The sequence below is a fragment of the Anopheles marshallii genome (genome assembly GCF_943734725.1).
Source record: "Anopheles marshallii chromosome X unlocalized genomic scaffold, idAnoMarsDA_429_01 X_unloc_110, whole genome shotgun sequence".
Classification (NCBI taxonomy): domain Eukaryota; kingdom Metazoa; phylum Arthropoda; class Insecta; order Diptera; family Culicidae; genus Anopheles; species Anopheles marshallii.
This window is the reverse complement of record NW_026525681.1, coordinates 10001-17406: the sequence shown is the minus strand read 5'-3', so window position 1 is coordinate 17406 and position 7406 is coordinate 10001.

Genomic DNA, 7406 nt, shown 5'->3' with positions numbered 1-7406 from the left:
AACTGGTGAACATTATGTTGTGAAGGCGAGCTCCACTGTACTTACCACCGGGTATGGTGTTCGTACAACCATCAGTAAACATGTGAACCAACGACGATCGAAGGAATAAATTCCGTTCTCAGCATCGCTGGCTATGATCGGGCAATTTACGGGCTTGCAATCCTCCTATGCACCTGGCAATGTATGGTAGTGTTTCCTGCTGCTTTCCTGATTTGGATGTGTACCATGGCCTTTATCAGGCACTCTCTACTAGCTCCGGAATCGAACCCTGATTCCCGCTTCCCGTCACAACCATGGTAGTCCTCTACACTACCATCAATAGTTGATGGGGCACAGTCAAGTGAAAGATCGGTACCAGACTTCAACTCAATCGGCCGATTGGTTTAACTAATAAGTGCACCGGTCCTACCACCTTCAGAAGCAGCATTCCCGGCCTGTTGCATGTATTAGCTCTGGTTTTCATCAATCTTCCCCTGCTGTGTTATACTGAGCTTATGCGGTTTCTCGATTGTCGTGCAAAGTGTGTTATCACACATACCCAATATGCTCAACTCTCATGTTCGTTTGACGCACCAAACTTTATTAGTGATGCACCACACAACAGGTTTTAATATACGCGATCGTGTGTGTTTCAGTGTGAACTTGGTGCGCCAAGTCCATTTGTGATGCATCACTTAGCTAACCATCTTTCGGGACTGTTTAGGGTATGTGCTCCTCCACATCTATGCTTACTCGTACACATTCTCTGTCAATAGGTTTAAGATCGGGCATTCTACCATATCATTGCCTTAATGCTTTCAAATTCAGGCTACCAAGGTAACCTAATTGCGTTCGAAACTCAACTTGTGAGCTGTCGGCCCTAGAAGTTTTTTAGGCTGCTAGGACCTCTCTCTATATTTTGCCTTTGGACTTCTCGAAGCTCAACTTGTGAGCAGTTCCATGCACCACTACCCGTATCTCTTAGCTTAGTTCTAGCCATGTGCGTTCAAAGCTCAACGTTAAGCTGTGTCCTGCACCACAATCGTTATATAATAAGCTTATCTCTAAGCTTTTTTGCGTTCAATGCTCAACGTTAAGCTATCCCTTCGCTTAGAACCTCGCTCTACATTTTGCCTTTGGACTTCTCGAAGCTCAACTTGTGAGCAGTTCCATGCACCACTACCCGTATCTCTTAGCTTAGTTCTAGCCATGTGCGTTCAAAGCTCAACGTTAAGCGGCCTCATGCACCACAACCCTTGTATCTTAAGCTTATCTCTAAGCTTTTTTGCGTTCAATGCTCAACGTTAAGCTATCCCTTCGCTTAGAACCTCGCTCTATATTCAACTTTCAGATACCTCGAAGCTCAACTTATGTGGTCTGCTTTCGCTCTTGAAGGGGAAATTTTTCTGACAGAGGGGGGTTTTTGGGCCAAATTATGCAATATTAGTTTAACCTCCGTCGCAGAACCACATTTGACCAGGTCGAGAAAAAAATTTTTTCGTGACGACCTGGTCCCCCATAGTAGGGAATGAACATGACATCTTAACCATATTTGACCATTTTCAAATTTCTCGTCGCGGAATGATGACTTTACTAGTAAAATTTGTTCCGGGTAGGGACCTCCCATACAAAATTTTCATCGCTCCAAAAGTGATTTCGTTTCACTTTTCAACATTTACAAGGTCCATAAATCATGTTTTGAGACGATATGGAAAAAAAAATTTTTTGCCCGTCTCGACCAACTCGACCGATGGTGACCACAGCAGGGTGCTCCATACAAATTTTCCTTATGTGGAATTTTCAGTGTAAAATAAGGTTTCTCCAATCGATCGCGGGTTTCACTTTTCATCATTTGCTAGGTCTAACTATGATGTTTTGAGTGGTCCCGCAAAAATTTTTTCTCTTAGCCAGTCGACCCTTTCGTCCATGTCGGTGTGCTCTGCAGTAGGGTGCTCCATACAAATTTTCCTAATGTGGAATTTTTCAGTGTAAAATAAGGTTTCTCCAATCGATCGCGGGTTTCACTTTTCATCATTTGCTAGGTCTAACTATGATGTTTTGAGTGGTCCCGCAAAAATTTTTTCTCTTAGCCAGTCGACCCTTTCGTCCATGTCGGTGTGCTCTGCAGTAGGGTGCTCCATACAAATTTTCCTTATGTGGAATTTTTCAGTGTAAAATAAGGTTTCTCCAATCGATCGCGGGTTTCACTTTTCATCATTTGCTAGGTCTAACTATGATGTTTTGAGTGGTCCCGCAAAAATTTTTTCTTGGACCGGGCCTTCCTTCCCGGCCCTGTCGGTGTGCTCTGCAGTAGGGTGCTCCATACAAATTTTCCTTATGTGGAATTTTTCAGTGTAAAATAAGGTTTCTCCAATCGATCGCGGGTTTCACTTTTCATCATTTGCTAGGTCTAACTATGATGTTTTGAGTGGTCCCGCAAAAATTTTTTCTTGGACCGGGCCTTCCTTCCCGGCCCTGTCGGTGTGCTCTGCAGTAGGGTGCTCCATACAAATTTTCCTTATGTGGAATTTTTCAGTGTAAAATAAGGTTTCTCCAATCGATCGCGGGTTTCACTTTTCATCATTTGCTAGGTCTAACTATGATGTTTTGAGTGGTCCCGCAAAAATTTTTTCTCTTGGCCAGTCGACCCTTTCGTCCATGTCGGTGTGCTCTGCAGTAGGGTGCTCCATACAAATTTTGCTTATGTGGAATTTTTCAGTGTAAAATAAGGTTTCTCCAATCGATCGCGGGTTTCACTTTTCATCATTTGCTAGGTCTAACTATGATGTTTTGAGTGGTCCCGCAAAAATTTTTTCTTGGACCGGGCCTTCCTTCCCGGCCCTGTCGGTGTGCTCTGCAGTAGGGTGCTCCATACAAATTTTCCTTATGTGGAATTTTTCAGTGTAAAATAAGGTTTTTCCAATCGATCGCGGGTTTCACTTTTCATCATTTGCTAGGTCTAACTATGATGTTTTGAGTGGTCCCGCAAAAATTTTTTCTTGGACCGGGCCTTCCTTCCCGGCCCTGTCGGTGTGCTCTGCAGTAGGGTGCTCCATACAAATTTTGCTTATGTGGAATTTTTCAGTGTAAAATAAGGTTTCTCCAATCGATCGCGGGTTTCACTTTTCATCATTTGCTAGGTCTAACTATGATGTTTTGAGTGGTCCCGCAAAAATTTTTTCTTGGACCGGGCCTTCCTTCCCGGCCCTGTCGGTGTGTTCTGCAGTAGGGTGCTCCATACAAATTTTCCTTATGTGGAATTTTTCAGTGTAAAATAAGGTTTCTCCAATCGATCGCGGGTTTCACTTTTCATCATTTGCTAGGTCTAACTATGATGTTTTGAGTGGTCCCGCAAAAATTTTTTCTTGGACCGGGCCTTCCTTCCCGGCCCTGTCGGTGTGCTCTGCAGTAGGGTGCTCCATACAAATTTTGCTTATGTGGAATTTTTCAGTGTAAAATAAGGTTTCTCCAATCGATCGCGGGTTTCACTTTTCATCATTTGCTAGGTCTAACTATGATGTTTTGAGTGGTCCCGCAAAAATTTTTTCTTGGACCGGGCCTTCCTTCCCGGCCCTGTCGGTGTGCTCTGCAGTAGGGTGCTCCATACAAATTTTCCTTATGTGGAATTTTTCAGTGTAAAATAAGGTTTCTCCAATCGATCGCGGGTTTCACTTTTCATCATTTGCTAGGTCTAACTATGATGTTTTGAGTGGTCCCGCAAAAATTTTTTCTTGGACCGGGCCTTCCTTCCCGGCCCTGTCGGTGTGTTCTGCAGTAGGGTGCTCCATACAAATTTTCCTTATGTGGAATTTTTCAGTGTAAAATAAGGTTTCTCCAATCGATCGCGGGTTTCACTTTTCATCATTTGCTAGGTCTAACTATGATGTTTTGAGTGGTCCCGCAAAAATTTTTTCTTGGACCGGGCCTTCCTTCCCGGCCCTGTCGGTGTGTTCTGCAGTAGGGTGCTCCATACAAATTTTCCTTATGTGGAATTTTCAGTGTAAAATAAGGTTTCTCCAATCGATCGCGGGTTTCACTTTTCATCATTTGCTAGGTCTAACTATGATGTTTTGAGTGGTCCCGCAAAAATTTTTTCTTGGACCGGGCCTTCCTTCCCGGCCCTGTCGGTGTGCTCTGCAGTAGGGTGCTCCATACAAATTTTGCTTATGTGGAATTTTTCAGTGTAAAATAAGGTTTCTCCAATCGATCGCGGGTTTCACTTTTCATCATTTGCTAGGTCTAACTATGATGTTTTGAGTGGTCCCGCAAAAATTTTTTCTTGGACCGGGCCTTCCTTCCCGGCCCTGTCGGTGTGCTCTGCAGTAGGGTGCTCCATACAAATTTTGCTTATGTGGAATTTTTCAGTGTAAAATAAGGTTTCTCCAATCGATCGCGGGTTTCACTTTTCATCATTTGCTAGGTCTAACTATGATGTTTTGAGTGGTCCCGCAAAAATTTTTTCTTGGACCGGGCCTTCCTTCCCGGCCCTGTCGGTGTGCTCTGCAGTAGGGTGCTCCATACAAATTTTCCTTATGTGGAATTTTTCAGTGTAAAATAAGGTTTCTCCAATCGATCGCGGGTTTCACTTTTCATCATTTGCTAGGTCTAACTATGATGTTTTGAGTGGTCCCGCAAAAATTTTTTCTTGGACCGGGCCTTCCTTCCCGGCCCTGTCGGTGTGCTCTGCAGTAGGGTGCTCCATACAAATTTTCCTTATGTGGAATTTTCAGTGTAAAATAAGGTTTCTCCAATCGATCGCGGGTTTCACTTTTCATCATTTGCTAGGTCTAACTATGATGTTTTGAGTGGTCCCGCAAAAATTTTTTCTTGGACCGGGCCTTCCTTCCCGGCCCTGTCGGTGTGCTCTGCAGTAGGGTGCTCCATACAAATTTTGCTTATGTGGAATTTTTCAGTGTAAAATAAGGTTTCTCCAATCGATCGCGGGTTTCACTTTTCATCATTTGCTAGGTCTAACTATGATGTTTTGAGTGGTCCCGCAAAAATTTTTTCTCTTAGCCAGTAGACCCTTTCGTCCATGTCGGTGTGTTCTGCAGTAGGGTGCTCCATACAAATTTTCCTTATGTGGAATTTTTCAGTGTAAAATAAGGTTTCTCCAATCGATCGCGGGTTTCACTTTTCATCATTTGCTAGGTCTAACTATGATGTTTTGAGTGGTCCCGCAAAAATTTTTTCTTGGACCGGGCCTTCCTTCCCGGCCCTGTCGGTGTGTTCTGCAGTAGGGTGCTCCATACAAATTTTCCTTATGTGGAATTTTTCAGTGTAAAATAAGGTTTCTCCAATCGATCGCGGGTTTCACTTTTCATCATTTGCTAGGTCTAACTATGATGTTTTGAGTGGTCCCGCAAAAATTTTTTCTTGGACCGGGCCTTCCTTCCCGGCCCTGTCGGTGTGCTCTGCAGTAGGGTGCTCCATACAAATTTTCCTTATGTGGAATTTTCAGTGTAAAATAAGGTTTCTCCAATCGATCGCGGGTTTCACTTTTCATCATTTGCTAGGTCTAACTATGATGTTTTGAGTGGTCCCGCAAAAATTTTTTCTTGGACCGGGCCTTCCTTCCCGGCCCTGTCGGTGTGCTCTGCAGTAGGGTGCTCCATACAAATTTTGCTTATGTGGAATTTTTCAGTGTAAAATAAGGTTTCTCCAATCGATCGCGGGTTTCACTTTTCATCATTTGCTAGGTCTAACTATGATGTTTTGAGTGGTCCCGCAAAAATTTTTTCTTGGACCGGGCCTTCCTTCCCGGCCCTGTCGGTGTGCTCTGCAGTAGGGTGCTCCATACAAATTTTCCTTATGTGGAATTTTTCAGTGTAAAATAAGGTTTCTCCAATCGATCGCGGGTTTCACTTTTCATCATTTGCTAGGTCTAACTATGATGTTTTGAGTGGTCCCGCAAAAATTTTTTCTTGGACCGGGCCTTCCTTCCCGGCCCTGTCGGTGTGCTCTGCAGTAGGGTGCTCCATACAAATTTTCCTTATGTGGAATTTTCAGTGTAAAATAAGGTTTCTCCAATCGATCGCGGGTTTCACTTTTCATCATTTGCTAGGTCTAACTATGATGTTTTGAGTGGTCCCGCAAAAATTTTTTCTTGGACCGGGCCTTCCTTCCCGGCCCTGTCGGTGTGCTCTGCAGTAGGGTGCTCCATACAAATTTTCCTTATGTGGAATTTTTCAGTGTAAAATAAGGTTTCTCCAATCGATCGCGGGTTTCACTTTTCATCATTTGCTAGGTCTAACTATGATGTTTTGAGTGGTCCCGCAAAAATTTTTTCTCTTAGCCAGTAGACCCTTTCGTCCATGTCGGTGTGTTCTGCAGTAGGGTGCTCCAACCAAGTTTTCCTAATGAAAGTTTTTCGTGGTTTCGTGTTAGTTAAAAACTCCGGAACTTGGCTTATTTTCACCATAATTTCCACATATGGTGACCAACTCAATAAACGTTTTGTGCGTATCCTATGGACAGTTTTTCGCGTTCAACTTGGTGAACTAGGGTTGTTTTCCCGAAGGGTAAAAAAATCTGGACTTAGCCAAATTTTGAAATCTCCAACCAATCTTGGCCTGTTAGATTATCTTGGTTGGGTTGCTATGGGCTGGTACGGCCTACTTGATAGGCAATGTTTCAACTCTTGGAAGCTTTCGTGGTTGCTAAGCACAGTTCGTGGCCTTCTTGATAGAAATGGCTTATGGTGGCCATGGACTTAGCAAAATTTTGAAATCTCCAACCAATCTTGGCCTGTTAGAGTATCTTGGTTGGGTTGCTATGGGCTGGTACGGCCTACTTGATAGGCAATGTTTCAACTCTTGGAAGCTTTCGTGGTTGCTAAGCACTGTCCATGGCCTTCTTGATAGAAATGGCTTATGGTGGCCATGGACTTAGCAAAATTTTGAAGTCTCCAACCAATCTTGGCCTGTTAGAGTATCTTGGTTGGGTTGCTATGGGCTGGTACGGCCTACTTGATAGGCAATGTTTCAACTCTTGGAAGCTTTCGTGGTTGCTAAGCACTGTCCATGGCCTTCTTGATAGAAATGGCTTATGGTGGCCATGGACTTAGCCAAATTTTGAAGTCTCCAACCAATCTTGGCCTGTTAGAGTATCTTGGTTGGGTTGCTATGGGCTGCTACGGCCTACTTGATAGGCAATGTTTCAACTCTTGGAAGCTTTCGTGGTTGCTAAGCACTGTCCATGGCCTTCTTGATAGAAATGGCTTATGGTGGCCATGGACTTAGCCAAATTTTGAAGTCTCCAACCAATCTTAGCCTGTTAGAGTATCTTGGTTGGGTTGCTATGGGCTGCTACGGCCTACTTGATAGGCAATGTTTCAACTCTTGGAAGCTTTCGTGGTTGCTAAGCACTGTCCATGGCCTTCTTGATAGAAATGGCTTATGGTGGCCATGGACTTAGCCAAATTTTGA